Source organism: Molossus molossus, unplaced genomic scaffold, assembly GCF_014108415.1.
Source record: "Molossus molossus isolate mMolMol1 unplaced genomic scaffold, mMolMol1.p scaffold_m16_p_3, whole genome shotgun sequence".
In the NCBI taxonomy this organism is placed as follows: domain Eukaryota; kingdom Metazoa; phylum Chordata; class Mammalia; order Chiroptera; family Molossidae; genus Molossus; species Molossus molossus.
Genome location: NW_023425366.1, coordinates 57,749,072 through 57,767,135, shown reverse-complemented (window position 1 = coordinate 57,767,135; position 18,064 = coordinate 57,749,072). Strand labels below are relative to the sequence as shown.

Below are 18,064 nucleotides of genomic sequence, written 5' to 3'. Positions count from 1 at the left end.
CTATTCTTCATCTCAAGTTTATAGATGCTGGTTCTTGGGTCCTGGATAACATAACTCTTAATAATAAGTAAAGCAGGGTGTTTTTATGTTGGTCAGTGGGATAATAGCAAAATATAATGCTGTAAAAGTACTTCTGTATTTATCAAAATGGTCTTAGTGCATGGATAACTGCTATTCTGACGTAGTACAGGGATAAATCCAGCTGTTGATTAGCATTTAGTAAGTTTAACATTTCATTGCCTGATGAGTCCTTGGAAAACATAGCTATTTAAATTTAGAATTACATTCTGTTAGCAAAGATAAGTGAGTACTTTGTTGCCAGGGATATATCAGTGAACAAAACAAAGTTTCGTGTCCTCATGGGGCTTACATTCTAGCAAGGGGTCTCACTGACAAAGAAAACAAACAAACAAATAAATTATAAAAGTTATATTAGAAGGTGGTAAATACTATTGAGAAAACAAGATCACAGTAAGGGAGAAATAGGAATATTGGGATTGAGGGTATTACTTGCAATTTTGAGTAGGAAATCAGTAACATTGATTTGAGCAAAGGTTTGATGAGGTGATTTTTCCTAAGGATTTGACAGAGGTGAAGAAGTTAGCAGAACTCTGGGTGGAGGGACAGCCAGTGCAAGGTTCCGAGAGTGGAGCCTGACCGGTATGTTCAGTACAGCAACAGGGGCCGTGTAGACCGAAGTCATTTCATCGTTTTGCAGTGTAATATCTGTAAATTATTATTTTTTTTGTTTGAGTGTTTATCCATATTTTCTGGCTTTATAACCACTCAGCATTTTGGAGGTAGAGCTAACAGTGTTTTCTAATGAGTTGGATGCAGGGTAAAAGCATATATATCCTTATGCACCAAGGGGCAGCCTAGACAGAGGTAGGAATGACAGCATCATAGGAAAACTGAGAGCCTGAACTTTTCAGCCAAGATGTGAACTACGGTAACTCCTGTGGAAAGAGCTGAGATTCTTCTTTAAATACAGGTTCCCCTCTAGTATGTAAACCAGAGAAAATTTGGAATCCTCCTCAAGTTCTGTGACATAAAGCACAGTCAAATTATTTTATCCAGGAAAGCATTAAAAGCAATTATAACAAAATTCCTACTGCAGTGAACCATATCTAGGAGCTATTTGATCTTGAACAATACGGTTATCTCGGAATACCACATTAGAGACTAGTTAGCTGTTTGACAATCTTTCATTAGAATTCAACACATTCTTCCTACCAAATTACCACTGTGTCTTGTACAATGATGTGAGAACAATGTTCTTCAGCTTCTTTGGAAATTACAATGTCTATACATTTACAACTGATTTTTTAGCACTAAATAATCAATCATAAATCTCTTTACTTCATTGTTTGTGACCTACTTCAATTAGAGGCATGATTTATTTTAAAAGGCTTTTCGCAGAAAATAAATCACACTAAATGCTCCCTATACTGACCAAGTGGCAGCCACACGTTCTGTCACTTCTAGTAAATTATTGCTTGCTCTGCAAATATTTTATATTTGATAACCTTATCTTAAAGTGTGACCTACCATTTTAAATTTCAAATCTACTATATTTACATAGCATGTTGGTAATAACTTCTTTAATTAATTATGTAAAGTTTTTTATTTATTAACTAAAGACTACTCTACTGAATATAATTTCTCTCTACTATAATACTTCATCTAGTGGAAATTGTGTTGGAAATAAGAAAGGGTAACAGCAGAAATAACCTAAGGCATTTTGTACTGAAGACATGAACCTCAGCTTTTTGCCCATCCATATGGTGACATCTTGATCTTTTTAATCAGCATACTTGATTTCCAGCATATTCGGTTCCTGATAACACTGTAAATATTAAAGCACAATGCAGTCGAACCTGACTTGCCACTCTTTTTTAATGACTATATGACCATATTCTATGTAGTATACATACTGTCAGTCATGATTCTAAGACAGAATTATAAAGTGTAATATTTATTATTTAAATGATTTTTTTCCAAAAGGAAAAGGACTGAAACATCTAATAACTTTTGTGAAGGAAGCCTTCCCTTTTAATAAACCATAGTCAATCTTTAACAAAATTCACCACCAATTTTACCACTATTTTTCTTCCAGGGGATACAGTAATTACTATGGTTTCAATATTAAAAATTTCCTATCTATATTCATGTGATTAACGGAACATGGAATTTACAAATTTAAATGCATAATGCTGGAAAAGTAGAAATAAAGATTTTTATAGCAATGCAAGTCTGTGCTGCATACATTGAATACTTTCTCCCATGGGTTACAAAGTGAATTGTGTTTAATAGCTCAACATTTTTAACTGGGTTTGCAGTGATAATAAATTGTTATCCATATTTTAAGTGGATTTTCTGATTTCTCAAATATTTCACTACCTGCTACATTGTCATGTCTTCTAAGAAACATACTAGATAAGTACTTTACATAAAAGGAGATGCTATTATTTCTACATGGTTTTTTTTTTTTTTTTTTTTTTCCACTGACATATCAATTATCCCTAATAGGCAAACCTTGCTAGGTTCTCTAGTCTGAATGTTCAGACAGGAACTAGTTTGAGACATGTGCTTACACAAAGGGTTCTGAGGTTAGACACTGACAGTTCACCATTGGAAGAAGCACCAGAGAGACAAATCATGGAAAAACAGCAGCCAAAAGGCTCTAAGAAGTGGCTCTCAACCTTCCTAATGCCACGACCCTTTAATACAATTCATGTTGTGGTGACCCCCAACCATAAAATTATTTTTGTTGCTACTTCATAACTGTAATTGTGCTACTGTTATGTCTTAGGCAATCCCTGTGAAAGGGTCGTTCAACTCCCAAAGGGGTCGCGACCCACAGGTTGAGAACCGCTGCATTTGAAAACGTACATTTTCTCAACATGTACGTTTCCTATCTCTTTTCATTTTCATATCCCTTTTATCATCCTCTATGTTTTTCCAGTTCTTCTCATAGATTCCAGAGGAACTGAGGATGCTGAAAACTGTCTTCCTCCTGTAGGGTAAATAAGCCTTCTTCTGGAAGCAAAGCGCATCAGCGCTTTCTCCAACTTGGCTTTTCCTTTAGATATGTGAAAGTGAGTCCCCAGATAAAGCAAAAGAATCAACCAGAATGTTCTTTTGGTACAAAATAATGTCACTTAAAGCAGAACATTTCCCGAATGTACATTGCCAGTGTACTCAGTTCATGAAGTTGTGAGCATTTTCCACCCATCCAGCAAGCATTTATGGTATGTTAGGAGGGAAGTATATAAAAAACATGGTGAATCATACAAGTAATATAAAACAGAGATTCCATGTTTTGGGACGTTCAAATCTATTCAGAATGATAAAAATGCATACATGTTGAGCAGTTCATTAATAATACAAAGCAATATGTTAAGTGCTACAATTATTTCAGTTTCATGCTAATAATTTTTTCAACCTCTTTGCTGCTTTCTTTGGACCATTGCATTTTCTGTCTGGTTATTAAATTATGGCGTTTTGCAAGTCTTGGTCCTGGATTCTCTGTATTATCTCTAGTCTTTCAATAGATGATTACACCCTTACTTTTAATTTTCACCTATACCAAAAAAAACATTTTTATCTCCAGGCCACACTCTTTTCTGCCTTCTCTCTCTCTCTCTCTCTCTCTCTCTCTCTCTCTCTCTCTCTCTCTCTCTCTTTTGGTGATCTTCACCTGAGGATACTTTTTCCATTAATTTTTAGAAAGAGTGGAAGGGCCCTGGCCAGTTTGGCTCAGCAGTTAGAGCATCGGCCTGCAGTACAGAGAGACCCGGGTTTGGTTTTCGCTAAGGGCACGTCCCTCGGTTGCAGTTTGTCCCCGGCCCTGGTTGGGTCATGCGGGAGGCAGCCACTCGATGTGTCCCTTTCACGTTGATGTTTCTCTCTCTCTCTCTCTCTCTCTCTCTCTCTCTCTCTCTCTCTCCCTTTCTCTCCTTCCCACTCTGTCTGAATAAAAAATGGAAAAATGTCCTCGGGTGAGGATAAAAAAAATAAATAAAGAAAAAAAAAGAGTGGAAGGGAGGAAGGGGGTTGGAGGGGAGAGAGAGAGATTCATATTGATGCGAGAGAAAGAGAATGATTGGTTGCCTCCTGCACAAGCCCCAACCGGAGCCAGCGTTTGAACCTATAACCCAGGTACATGCCCTTGCCCGGGAATCAAACCCATGGCCCTTTGGTGCATTGGCCAACACTCTAACCGCCGAGTCACACCAGCCAGGGCTTTTCTGCCTTCTTGATACTTCCTCTCAAACAACAGATCCAAACACTGAATCATGATCTTCACTTCCTGTCTAGAACCAGTATTTTATTTGAGGGAATGGCACCAACATTTGTTCATTAAAATGTGAAATCTAGAAACTTGATAGTTTTTCTGGACCTTTATTTTTCAATTCGGTCTACTTCTCTCTGTATCTACCAGCCCACCATCTACTCCAGGCTTCCTGTTATGCTTCATCTGGACGAGAGTCATGATCGCAGCGAGTCTTCTGTCATCTATGCTGATACTCTTCACAGTGTTGTGTGTGTATGACACAGAACTGTCTTTAAAATAGAAATTCCAATCATCTTTTCCATTGCCTAAACATGTCAATATACGGGGTGGGACAAAAGTAGGTTTACAGTTGTGAGTACATGAAACAGAATTTATTGTATTATTTTTCATAGGAATAACTATAAATCTACTTTTGCCTCTACTTTGTATGCCATAAATCTACTTTTTTTTGGTACATGACTTTTATACAGTCTGCCAGATGTGTTCCCGGTCAATCTCTCTGTCTTTGCTCTGTGTACTCCAGCTACACTGCCTTTGTGAAGATTTTTATTCTTGCTCTGATTCTCCTTCCACAGACTTATGATTGTAAAACATTTTTTTTTAACCTTAGCTCTTTGGTTTTTAGCTCCTAGATTACACACCATTTTCTCAGGGAACCTCCTCTTAATAGGTTCTTAGGATACAGGATACCATTTCCTCATGTTCATTAAACAGTTATATTTCTTTATGTGATTATTTGGTTGTTAGTCATTCCACTTGACTGAAGTTATATGACAGCACGAAGAATGTCTGTTTTGCTTTCTATTACAACTCTAGTATACTTAGCACTGTGTTTGGAATAGGATCTTGAAATGAGTGATTATTCGAATAATGAATGAATGAATGAACGAACGAACGAATGAATGAATTAACAATGACTCTAATAGAGAAAATAGAAAATCATTGAAGAGAATAAGAATAAATGATAGGGGAGAGTAAATAGAGGATGTAAAACTTGGGGTAATCTAGGAAGGAAAGGGAGATTTGGAAGAGACAGTGGGGTAAAGAAAGGAGTTCTGAAATGGGGAACCATATGAATAAAATCCTAAAAACAGAAATTATCTTCTTTAGGTGAAAGGGTAATAATTTTTCAGGTGAAACATTTTGGTTAATTGTTGTAAACTGTGGAAGTAACATTGGTCATACAAGATTAGTCCACTTTTATGGACTTTGGAATTCCAGGCAGTAGGAGACTATCCCAATAATATAGTTTATGGAGTATATCATTACATATCCACTTAGGGGATTAAAAAGTTTAGAAGTTATTAATTGTTTATGATGGATACTTAAATTGATCTTTAAAAAATTAACGCAAAGTATTTGACCAATCGATGACTACTTGGTATTATTCTGAGGAATAATTTGGAAAACTTGATGATGATGGCTACAATCTTAAGTGTTTCAATTCAGGTCAAGATGATAAAGCCCCTCACCTATTTCCTTGGTTTTAAAATTCTTCCTTACTTTGCCAAAATACATTGATACGTGCATAATGGGATAGTAGAAGCCATGATACTACTGAGCTTCCTGTGAGACCTACATCTTCTATTGATATGGGTAAAAAATGATCACAAGCAAAAATGGAAGTCAATTGTTGCTGTTTTGCATCTATTTCATCCCTCTTCTTTTTTAAAAAATTCTTGGTTTGTGTTGGCGACCTGTTTTGTGTTTGGGCAAGCATGCGCCAGGCTTTCATCGGTGATTAAGAAGCATTCGTTATCTACTCCGTTTGACATGGTCATTACTTAATGCTCACTTAACAAAATTCTACATGACCAGATTATCACAGTGGGTGAGGGAACAGATGGCCAGCTGGCCAGAAGCCATGTTGCTTTGTTTTATGCTTTCTCAAGTCTGCCACAAAGAAGCCACATGTGAGACGTGAGGGGCAATCCAGACAGTAACTGGCCTGTCCAGCTGCACTTCCATGTCCTCAGCTATGACATCTGGGTCGGCACTCTGCCCACCTGAGCACAGCTGGACCGTCTCCTACAGGGACATCGCTGCTTCATGACTAAGATGGCAGGCACAGAAGGCAGATTCCAAACCTAAAAATAGCAGGACTTCCCCCTACCTCTTGTCACTGCCTTTGAAATCAAAACCACTATGCTAAACTTTAAAAGAAAGAGCTATAGTTTTGTAGAAATAGTGCACTTCTTTTTAACACCAATGTGTAATTATAAGATTACCCACAATCTAATATTTTACAAATTGCCACAGCATCCAGTAAAGAAAGTTTGACTTGGCCCCAGGCTTAAAATCAGGTCAATACCTGCTATGTGTGGATGAGAAAGGCTACAGATGAAAATGCATCCAATCATTAACAGAATCTGCATGAATTCACTAAGCACATTCCTATAAATAATACAGGACTCCTAAGCCTTTCTAAATGGAACTATTCAGAGTATTTTCAACAAAGGGTCAGGGTATATTAAATATTATGAATATAGACAGGCTCTGCTCTGCTAACAGTATTCTAGTTCAGCTATGTTTGAAATCAACAAACATGAGTATTTCCCCACTGTTATTTGGTAATAATACATTTTATATGCATAGATTGTTGCTTATCCTGTGAGAATAAGAAAGAAATGGATGCCCAACATGCGGCCTTTTTATCCCTTGTTTTTGTCCTTTGTTTTTTTCAGGTTTTTGCTATAGACTATGATTAGTGGTTTTGGTTGTGTGCTGATATTCTTAAAATTAATAATAATTTTCTGTCCGTCATCATACATCTATGAAGCAACATCAAGGTATCTAACACTTTAATTCATCATGGCTATGGGGGTACAAAAATATAACAAGTAGGGGTTCCTACACACACAGAGCTTACAATCTCATCAGGGAACAGAGGAGGCCCATGGACTAATTGCAAATAGAGGCAGTGTACAGTGAGTGCTGAGATGCTAATCATGCAGTACAGGCAGCAAGTTCAGTAGGAGCCTGAATAAGGTGAAGAGCTGTCAGAGAAAGATTGATGAAGAACATGCAAATTTCGTAGCTGTTTAGAGACACCATGTGAAACTGTGAAATTGCTTGATTCTCCTAAAACTTGGGCTCAGATATTTGCTTATTTTAATACATATAGAAAACATTGGTCTCTGATCTGTTTTTCATCTATGCCCCATCCTATTGACATGTCGAAAAGAAAACAAACCATTGTAGCTGACGGCAAACTTGAGTATGTATTGCTTTGTACCACCTGCTGCTGTATATTCACAAGCTCCAATAGTATTTTGCCACCCATGGCATGTGAATTCTGACAAATGCCACTCTCGAACAAGTGATTTGCAGAATTCTGTTTGCAGACAGCTCCCTGATTCAAGAGGGCTTTTTAAGGAGTTAGAGATACATTGTTTTACAGGTAACCAGAGCTGGGTTTCTATAATTACCAGAAGCAGAAAGATATATATTTTTTATGATTGATCAAAAATTATTGAATGTCAGTTTTATCCATTATCTTGGATTGCGTTTTTGGTTTCTGAAGTTTCACAGGGGAATAGTTCCTCTTACATTAGTGGCCATCTGCAAATATAAAAGTATGACACTGGTTATCATGATGGCTTGTACTTTTGATACCCATGTTTCTGTTAGATTTGAAGAGTGTTTAGCCCATCGACCCAAGCTCTCAAGATGCACCTGTGCCTTACATTACTAATTTCAACAATAATGACTCCATTTCATATGTCTTTTATTAATTTACACCAGGCCTCTGATACTACCCTTCATGTTCATAGGCACATTATGTCAGATTTAGTTTCCTTTGATTTAGAAAAATAATCAAAGGTCAAGATTGTCTTTTGTCTTGTGTTCGCCATGTATTATTGCTCTGTTAACAACGATATCCCACAGTCAGTCAGCAAATATTATTGGGTGGCTAAAAAATGCCCCATGTTTTGGAGGATTTTTTTAAAAAGTATATGCATTGTAACTGCAGAGTAATGAGACAGATTGCTATTTGGGTAATAAAACACTCAGAGCTGAACCTTCGCATCATGCACGTGGCGGTTCAGGAAACTCGTCTCGGCAGCGGTGTGCGGCAGAGAGTGGGGGGCGTGCTCCGTAATGAGATGCAGCCACAGCAATACTTGTCACTTCATAAACTGAGAGATCCTTTTCCTATATTTTCAAGTTACACTAATGTTTAATAATATATCTATTTATTGAGAAAAGAAAACATAGCAACTATTGTTACTGAAATGATTACATGTTCATAGAAATATCCACATAAAGACTTTCTCAGAATATTGGCTGACTACCTAAAAAACATACTGCCACTGACAAGCTCGACTCTAAAGAAATGTTTTAAGTGAATCAATATCAACACTAAGAAATCTACATTTTTTCTTCACTATTTCCTTCTACCTTGCAGTGCCCATCATCCCTGGTGCCGCCTAAGAAACCACTTGGCATGCTTCCTGGGCACTGTTCCAAATTTAAACTGCTCTCTGATCTCCAAAACCATGGGCATGCATTTACCACTCTGTGATGAGAACCAAGAGAAATTAGTTTTAACTCAAGTTTTAATTGTTGATATATATGAGTGCTTTTCAGTCAACTCAAACAATAAATTGAGGGGACTCATTTTCTTACTAACCCCCATTGCTGTAAGAAAACAACTACTTGGGAACTATAGTAGTTTGAATCGTGCCTCCCCAAAATTCATGTCTACAAGGGATCTCAGAATGTGACCCTGTTTGGAAAGAAGTATTAGTTTTCCAGGGTGGCTATAAGAGAAGATCACAGCCCGGGTGGCTTGAACAACAGAAAGGTATCTGCTCACAGTTCTCGGGGTGTAATATGCAGGTGTTAGCAGGTGGTTTCCCGAGCCAACTTTTTCTTTTGTCCTCACGTGGCTTTTTCTGTGTGTGCACATCACGGGTGTCCCTTTTGTTGTATACAAATGTCCTCATCTTATAAGAGAAATTGGATTACATTAGTGCTCTTGTATATAGCCTCATTACTTTAATCACCTCTTTAAAAGCCCCATCTCCAAATACAGTCACATTCTGAGGTACTGGGGGTTATGGCTTCAGCATGTGAATTTGGAGGGAACACAATTTAGCCCATCACTGGGGCTTTCCAGAGGTCACTAATGTCCTGAGATGAAATCATTGTTGGTTAGGGTAGGCCCTATAGCCAATGGCTGGTTCACTTACAACAAAAGGAGAAATACAGGAAGGAAAGCATGGAGGAAGGAGGCAGATATTGGAGTTACCCTGTTATAAGCCACAGGACCACCACATGCTTGAAGAGACAAGGGAAGAATTTTCCCCAGAATTTTCCAGAGAGACTGTGGCCCTGATCACACCTTGATATCAGTGTTTTGGCCTCCAGAACTGTGAGAGAATAAAGTTTGGTCACATGAAGCTACCAAGTTTGCGGTGATTTATTAGAGCAGACCTAGGAAACTAATCCAGGGACTCTGTATGAAACACCTTTCAGCCGCTGGTCACCTCCCTGCCTTCCTGGAGACAGCTGTAGGGAGAGTCTGGTCATAACTCTAGAGGAGAAATTTATCTGTAGGCATTAAAAAAATCTCTGTTTAGCCCCAGGTTTCAGTTTTCATAATCGATTCAAATACATATACATTCAAAGGATAATTTTTTAAATTTGCTGATTGTCTCCTAAAATAAAATGTTTTAGTTTAATTTATAGTCTACCTCCCTCTCTATATATACTAAATACCTATAGATAAATTTCCCCTTCAAATGACTAAATTTTTTTTTTACATTTTAAAAGGAGAATGAGGAATAGAGAGGAGGATGAAGAGGAGGAGAAGAAGGAGGAACTAGTGTAAAACCTGTTTTGAGAACATCAAGTATATGAAAGTTCCTAAAATAATTTCTTCTTTTTCAACTAGTTTTAAAATTCAGTGGCGGTAGTTCAAAATGGCAACTGCCAAGTTTTTTTGTTTTTTTATTAATTAATTTTTGTTACAGATGTTTCTCCTTTGTCCCCCACTGATTTCCTTTTCCCCTCCCCTCCCCACCCTGTCCCCAGCTTTGTTGTCCATGTCCATTGTTCATGCACACATGCATATAAGTTCTGTGGCTTATCTCTCCCCCACCACCCCCTCTTCTGGGGATTGTCAGTCTGTACCCCACTTCCATGTCTCTGGGACTACCCCATTCCTCAGACTGTTATGTTCATTATATTCCACAAATAAGTGAGATCATGTGATATTTGTCATTCTCTGCTTGGCTTGTTTCTCTTAGGATAATACTGTCCAGGTCCCTCCATGTCGTCTCAAAGGATAAGAGATCTTTCTTTCTTACAGCTGCGTAGTACTCCATTGTGTATATGTACCACTGCTTTTTAATCCATTCGTCTACTGATGGACACTTGGGCTGTTTCCAGATCTTAGCTATTGTAAATAGTGCTGCTATGAACATGGGGGTACATATATTCTTTCTGATTGGTGTTTTAGGCTTCTTAAGGTATATTCCTAGAAGTGGGATCACTGGGTCAAATGGAAGTTCAATTTTTAATTTTTTGAGGTAGCACCATATTGTTTTCCATAGTGGCTGCACCAGTCTGCATTCCCACCAGCAGTGTATTAGAGTCCCCTTTTCTCCACACCCTCGCCAACACTTGTTGTTTGATGATTTGTTGATGGTGGCCATTCTGACAGGTGTGAGGTGATACCTCATTGTTGTTTTAATTTGCATCTCTCTGATGATTAGTGATGATGAGCATTTCTTCATATGTTTCTTAGCCATTTGTATGTCTTATTTGGAGAGGTGTCTATTTAGTTCCTCTGCCCATTTTTAATTGGATTCTTTGTCTTCCTTTTGTGGAGTTGTATGAGCTCTCTATATGTATTGGATATTAACCCCTTATCTGATATATCATTGGCAAAGCTCTCCCATACAGTGGGTAGCCTTTCCGTTTTGATGATTGTATCTTTCGCTATGCAGAAGCTTTTGAGTTTGATGTAGTCCCATGTGTTCATTTAACTGCCAAGTATTTATAACGTATCCAATGTAAAACCAACACTACGATATGAGAACTTCAATGTAACTTTAAGACCAGAATTAGAAGTGAACTTGCAGGTCATAACTATTTCTGTTATTGTACTGCTAGAACAATTAGTTAAACAATGCTCTTGCTACTGCCACATTGACATGTCCTTATTACATAATAGTGTACATTCATTTTTAATATCTAACTACCCATGTTTTGGGGGCATAATTTGTAAAATTGACCAAGTCTCCTGTGACCACATAATCACAGGAGAGTCTTAACCTATTTAATTCCTGATAATCTGTTTACACACTATAAACAATTCACACTTCAGAGCAGAGTCTCTAAATGTGTGAAAAACTAACCATGTTACAGATATGGGAATTACTTCAATTCTCCACTGTTGGAATTAAGAGAAGGGATGCAGAAAAGGAGCAAATCATATAGATCTATTGCTTTGGTGAGCAATTCATCTTGCTGACATACTTATATGAACTTGCATAAAAATGCCTGGAAAGCATGCTGTTGAATCCAGTTGTTCATTAATATTGATCATGTGCTGTCCCCATTGTGTGAGGAGCTACTTAAAGATTACCTACAAAAGTATTACAGCATTATCGATTTTAAAACTCCCCGAAGCCTCTTGTATCTTGAAAGTCCACTTATACTTTCATTGTTAAGAGTGATACTGTTGAGTGTTATTGTTTAGTCAGATAATCGGACTTTTATGAATACTAATTAGAACTGAAGTTCTTAATCACCACTCTGAAGACTTCTATTGTATAACCGTGACACCAAATAAAAGCAATCTTTTAAAAAGAGACTTTTGAAATGGAAAACAAGTGAGGAAGTGAGGTTGCTTTTGCCTGTCGTATTTTTACAAGCTCTGAGTAGTTGAGGAATACCCACTGGTTTTCAAATTTTGCTCTAGAATTAAATTGCTTTCAAGCTGTATATAAGTTTGACATATGTGTCTGCTGACATGTTACAGAAAAGACAAGAGCTGCCCCCAGTACACCACAGTTTTGCTCACGAAAGTTAAGAATGTAGCCATACTACAAACATTTGTTAATACTGTGTAACCAAGGAAACTCTTGAACTAAATTTTCAAAAACGATTACATAAATGAAAAATATATATATAAAAATTCTGAGCATAGTGTATTCACAATAAAGGACAGCCATTTAAATTACCTTGCAAAACGAGGTACATAAAGTAGATAACAGTATTTTCTTGTGTTGTGAGATTACTCTTCCAGCTGCTGACAATTTAATTCCATTTAAATCATTTATCACAATTTACTAGCAGAGTCCTCAGAACATAATAGGTGTCTAATGAATAAATGATATTTAACCTGAAATTAGAAAGAAAAAAAACAACAACTTTTCTGTCGAACAGGGTCAGGATCAGTTTCTCTACTATCTTCACTGTACATGCAACAGTATATGCTATAGGTGATGGTTGTTATTTATTAGTGAGCCAAGACTTTAAAATAATACATTAAGTATCAAAAGAGAAAAGATTATTGGATGGGGGAAAAATACAAAAACCAACAAGAGTTTCCTAGGATCTTTATTCTCATATGATTAGTCCACTTATCACTTGGAGAAATTAACATGAAAACTGCTGCATGTTTTAAATGTTTCTATTTAACATCAAAAACAAAACTTTCTGCCTGCCAAATAAATTTTGTGAGTGGAAGGCTTGGCGTGCAATCATTATGTTTTGTGCTAATTTGCATTCTGATTATTTCAGGTTGCTCGTGCTTTAAGTTAATGTCTTTATTTACACAAGAATTGTCGAATTAGGAGACCAACACACCATTAATGAAAACAAACAATATTATGTTTTTCTTGATTATATATTTGCTAGAGAGTTAAGATACATGTAATTATTATGCAAAAGTATACATTCTAATGATCTGTTATTTACAACGGTTATACTAGTACCCATGTAATACTCTTGAAGCTTAAACTGTGTTAGAGACAAAAACATTGGAACCTAATTATAAATTTAAAGCACTTGAAACTTGAAAGCTGTAGAAAGTATTCTAATTAATTGCCAAAGGATACTTTTATCTCATAAACCCAAACTTGAACGTGGTTTAGGCAAAAGATGTAATGGTTATGACTATTTATTGCCTTACCCTTGCTTTTTCAAAATGTGTCAAACACCTTCTGAGTGCTGACCATGACTCTTCCTGCAGAGAATTTATGGTCTAATGGGGAAAAGCAACGTGCAGCCACTCACTTCCCCACTCTGCCACGAGTACCTCAAAACAGTACGCACCAGGCATGTAACAGCAGTCTGCAGTATAATGATTAGGGACAAAAACAAGGAGAAAAAGGCCGCATGTTGGGCAGAGTCCTTTTCTTTCTTATTCTCACAGGAGAAGCAACAATCTATGCATATAAAATATATTATTATCAAATAACAGTGGGAAAATACTCGTCTGACAGTTGATTTCAAACATAGCTGAACTAGAATACTGTTAGCATAGCAGAGCCTGTCTATATTCATAATATTTAATACACCCTGACTCTTTGCTGAAAATACTCTGAAGTAGTTCCATTTAGGAAGGCTTTGTAGTCCCATATTATTTATAGGAATGTGCTTAGTGAATTCATGCAGATTCTGTTTGCATCTGTCAAGATATATATACACATATATATCTATATCTCATAACATCATATCAACAAATACACAGATATTCAGTATGACAGAGAGTGTGGCTTAATAGAAAGGACATAGATTTGCAGTGAGGCAGATTGTATTAAAATCTTGGATTTTGCCGTTAGACGTGTTACTTAACCTCCTGAGCAAGGCTGTTTTCTTTCCTCTAAAACAAAGATATATATTTTTAGAAAGATACTTTCTTACAGAGCATTATAAAGAACGCCATGTATATTTCATGTTGCCTAGCAGACAAAGCAATCCAGACATTAAATCCTCATCCCATTTGCCTTCCCTCATCCTCACTCTTTAATGAAAATCACTGAATTTCTTGGGGTAAGAGAAAGACAATAGTCATGACCTCTATAACAGGTAATCTTTTCTGAGGCCCAGCTGTCAGCTGAGATCATGACGTCCTTTGGGGTGTAAATAAAATGATCTCTAATTCTCTAACTCATATCTTGGGAATTCCAGAGGCTGTGCCAAGATCACCAGACAAACTTCACCTATGCCCTCAGGAAATATCTAGAATGCCTAGGAGTTAGACACCTCTGTCAGCTCTGTCTCCAGGCCCCTGTACCCGTGGATCGTTGAATCCCTTGGCATCATGTGCTGTAACACACCTTCCCTACTGCCAGGATAAGTCAGAGGAATAGCACAGCTCTTCCCCCGAACACCACACACAGGTCTGTGTCTAGCAGACTTGAGTGTAGATCTGGGTAATCCAGCACAGACAGTGCACAGAAGGTCTGTGCAAACCATGTCAACTTGAACTGTAGACATCACAATTTCTCACTACTATTTTTCTTGACCCATTACAGCCTCACAACTCACTGCCTGACCCCCTCTCTGCCTGTCTATTTCCAGCTCTGCTTTTGGGGTCTCCCCTCCTGGGCTTCCCTATTGACTCCTAAGCTCTCCCCTGTGTTATGAAGACCCACTAACTCATGCTCAGCTTCTAGCCAAGCTCTGCGTTTCCAAAGATGCAGTGGGTTGAGTCAACGACATGTCTCCCAGGGTCATATTCGCCCCTTCTTCAAAGTGACTTCCATCAGCCACCTTCCTCAAAATCACATCTGTAACTGATCCCGAGAACTGGTAGTGGCCTTATTAACTCAGGTTGGTTTTTTCATTCCTCCCTCACCCAACTCTGTGGAAGGGAACATGGAAAAGATTTATTTTCTTTCTCATATGAATTACATCACTCTCTTGAGGGGTCAGGAATAGCTTAATCATTTTTGCTTTTAATAACTTTTTTTCCTCTGAGATACAAATTTCTAACCCAATTTTTATCATAGCTGCTCTTTTTTTTGGGGGGGGGATCCCTGAATTCATATTAGGCTTTGTTTCCTCATTGGCAACATTGAAAGGTTGGAGGAGGTATCTCCAAGGCTGCTTATTAGTTTGAAATTACGTAATTCTTTGACTATAATCATTTAGATATATTTTTAGTTTGGCAGTTTTATGTATGATTTTCAGTTTCTAGTTAATAAAATACGTCCATGTCATGTATTTTTCTTATTTTGTAGTGAACTGAGAAATCAGAACTCTAATATCACTTTTATTATAGTCCCTTTTCCCTAATTAGTCGATTCTCTAAGGGATGTCTGTTTTAGAATCACAGATTCTTAGTTTGAGACCTAAATGTACCACTCCTAGATGTTTATTTGAGAAATATTATCTAATCTTTCTGACCTTCAGTTTGTTAAAAATGTAAAACTGGCCCTGGCCGGTTTTGCTCAGTGGTTAGAGCATCGGCCTGCGGTCCAGAGAGACCCGGGTTCGGTTCCCGCTAAGGGCACGTACCTCGGTTGCAGTTTGTCCCCGGCCCTGGTCGGTCATGCGGGTGGCAGCCACTCGATGTGTTCCTTTCACGTCAATGTTTCTCTCTCTCTCTGTTCCTCTCTCTCCCTCCCACTCTGCCTGAACAAAAAATGGAAAAATGTCCTCGGGTGAGGATAAAAAAAAAAAAAAATGTAAAACAGAATGGTCATGACAACTACCTCCCTGAGTTACTGTGACGAACAAATAAGATGCTTTATATGAAAAGAATTTGTAAATTATAAGGCATCATCAAATGTTAATTCATTTAGAAGAACAGAAGAAGTAGAAACTAAGAAAGAAGAGGAGAGATATGTCCTGTAGCACAATTTGCATCTCTAAATAATAGAAGACAATGATTTCAGTTGCTACCAAAGTGATCATTGGTAATGCTCCTTCCTGTCTCAATCTTTGGCAACGTATCACCTCAAGGGCTGGTGTTGGTTTGTTTAATGGATGTGTACTGCACAGCACAAAACTGCCTGGTTAAGTAAATGTATTGGTATGGAAAAATCTAGAGAAAAATCACAGATACATTGATTTCTTTCCATGTTGTAAAGTTAGCTCTATCAAGAAGTGAAGATCCAGACACTATCGACTTGCCACACGGTTTCCTATTTCATGCATATCTTTATTTGTTTTTTCAACCGTTAAATTTCACAAAATTTTAAACTGAAAATTACTGGAGAGAATTATAAAGTCTTGCCCAACCCCTGAATGATTCCTGTCGTTGACCTCCGGTTTCACTGCTCAAAGTGGTGATGGTGAATTTCCTTTCTCCATAAATCTTTTTTTCTTTATTATTGATTTTAAAGAGAGAGGAAGGGAGAGAGACAGAAACCTCAATGAGAGAGAACATCGATCGGCCACCTCTTGCATGCCCCCCAATGGGGATCAGGCCCACAAGCTGGGCATGTGCCCTGACTGGAAATCGAACCGGCAACCTCTTGGTGCATAGGTTGACGCTCAACCAGCTGGGCTCTCCACAAGTCTTTAAATGGCTCTGGCCCATGCTTGAGTGCCATTCACTATTGCTCTCTTCCAATAGCCTTGCCTGATGGAGCTCCCACCAATAGCCTTACGTTATCACTATTCTTGGACCAACTCTTCATCCTCCCTCTATTCTCTGCTGAAACTCTTTGCTCGTTCCTTGACTCCTCCTCCTCCAGGACTCGGAACTCACCCCTTCATATGGATTCAGACACTTGGTTTCATTAGTCTTTTATTTTTCTGATATGTACATATTAACTTTCTCTTCAGTTATTTTGCTTTTACTTATAAAGGTGTTTTACTTTCTCCAATTTTAAAAAAAAAAAGACAAAATTGGTTACACTATATATATTTTTTGGCCTTTCTTTGTTGCCCAGGGTGAGCCTTTTTTGTCTTCAACTTGTCTTTTTCCTTCTTCACAATCTCCATTCTGGATTCTGCCCTAGGTCAGTTAGCATCTTCCAACATGCCAACCATCAGACACAATGAAAGGTGCCACATAATTATTAAGGGGATGTTTGTGAAGGACAGAGGGAAGGGAAAGCAAACGTAAGTAAGGTGAACCTTCATACCGTCACCTCTAAAGGGAGAAAAGGAAGGAAGGAAGATTGTATAGAAAAAGCCTCTGATCGCCATGCCATCGAGAGAACCTCAGCCACATCAAAGGGACACCCAGAATAAAGAATGTGCATTAGTGGAGTTCTGGGTCAGGGTGGACTGGCCCAGCTCTACACCCCACAGTGCTGGCATGGTTCTCTCCATGGGAGACGGAGCACCCCATTATATTGGTCATCACAGGTACCAGTCACTCTGGCGAAGTCACTTTCTTAAAGCTTACAAATGACTATTAGCTCGTCTTCTCTATATTTGCAACTTTTGACAAGGTACTTCTTAAAGATTCGTAAAAATTATGGTTCACCAGAAGCATGCCGCACCACAGACTCTCAATAAATAATCTATAAAAAGTATTGCAGCCTGGCCAGTATGGCTTAGTGGTTGAGCATCAACCCATGCACCAAGAGGTCTCCGGTTTTATTCCTGGTCAGGACATATGCCCAGGTTGTGAGCCCAATCCTCAGTAGGGGGCATGCAGGAGATGGCCAATCAATGTTCTCTCTCATTAATGTTTCACTCTCTCTCTGTCCCTTCATCTCTCTCTAAACAATAAAGAAAAAACATATTTTGAAAAAAGAATTGCAACCAGCTATTCTCATCACTTGGCCTGTATGGTTACAGTCATTTCCAAGTTTATTCTTTTATCATCAGAGTACAAAGCTCTCT

The 18,064-nt window shown here is 38.0% G+C and overlaps 1 protein-coding gene across 2 annotated transcripts in view; it reads left to right on the top strand.

Annotated features, from left to right (window-relative positions):
* Positions 1-18,064, top strand: part of EDIL3 (EGF like repeats and discoidin domains 3) — a 386,777-nt gene that overhangs the window by 166,596 nt on the left and 202,117 nt on the right. The window lies entirely within an intron of this gene.